Genomic DNA, 1,191 nt, shown 5'->3' on the forward strand with positions numbered 1-1,191 from the left:
GTTCCYATTTGAGAAGAAGACTTGAGAAAATAACCTGCTGTCCCAGACCACCTTCATCCAACATGGAGATGAAATTCTGTATTCTGGACCAGGGTCCTGCTGGCTATTACCACTTGGTGCTGTACATCAACCAGCACATACAGAGAACATCACACTGAGCATCTCACTCCTGACTGTCAGCTAAGCCTTGGAAAACTGAAGAACCCAGAGCTGGCTGGTTTTTTTCTTGCTAGAGAGTGAAAGCACCACCTCCGCAAGAAATCTTGTGGAGAGGATGTTGGAGTCATTTTTTTTTTTTTCAAATGGAGGATGTTGAGTGTTGACTTCAGCATTTTTAAAGGACAAATATTTATTTCTAGACTCTTTTGAGTTCATACCACTATTCTTTTTCAGCATGGGTTAGGAAATGCCTCCTAATATTGAAGCCAACATTTCAACATGGGAACCTAACCTGTCCAATCAGCTGCACTGTCAGGTAGCTTCAGGGTCAGCTGAAGCTAGGAGACTTCCAAAAGCACAAAGGACCCAGCATTTTGCATCAATTTCCATGAGGAATAAAAAGCAGCTCTTGAAATGATGGGTTTTGTTTGTGGCATGTCAAAATAATTCCTTCTTCTGGGCWATCCTCAGTACCTTTCCTTCCCCTCCACTCCCTCCCCCGCCCTGAAACGAACTGCGAAACTGATTCATTTTCACTGCAAAATACTAAACAGCTTTAAATTTTTCAAAATAAAACCCTAAGCACCCTGATGCACTCTGTATTTCCTCAAGAAATTTCAATACTTTTAAACTGTGCAAAACCAGAAGCCACTTAGTGTTCTAGCTGAGCCCTAAATCAAAACGAGTTATTGATGGACGAGYCCACCCGCTGTCCGCGCACCTGCTCGGCCTGTCAGCGCCAAGGTGAAGGTGCCAAGGTGGGCATGGCTCCCGCCCTTCTCAGGTGGCTCCCACCAGCACGGCTTGCTACAGCGCGGGGCTGCCCAGCGAGACTGCCACTACTGCAGCTTGCGGTCGCTGCACGAGGCAGAGGAGCACYGACCTGGCTCCGCACAGCCGCTGCGGTAACTTTACCCGTTCGAAATATTTCGTGCCTGTGGCCAGGCTGAATGTGTACACAAGGAAACGTTCACCTAGGGACGCTCCTGCTCCAGCGCGAGCCTGCTCTCTATTCGYGGGACCTGCGGCTCA

The sequence above is a fragment of the Rhea americana genome, unplaced genomic scaffold (assembly GCF_003343005.1).
Source record: "Rhea americana isolate MKP2758 unplaced genomic scaffold, rheAme1 scaffold_23, whole genome shotgun sequence".
Taxonomy (NCBI): Eukaryota; Metazoa; Chordata; class Aves; order Rheiformes; family Rheidae; genus Rhea; species Rhea americana.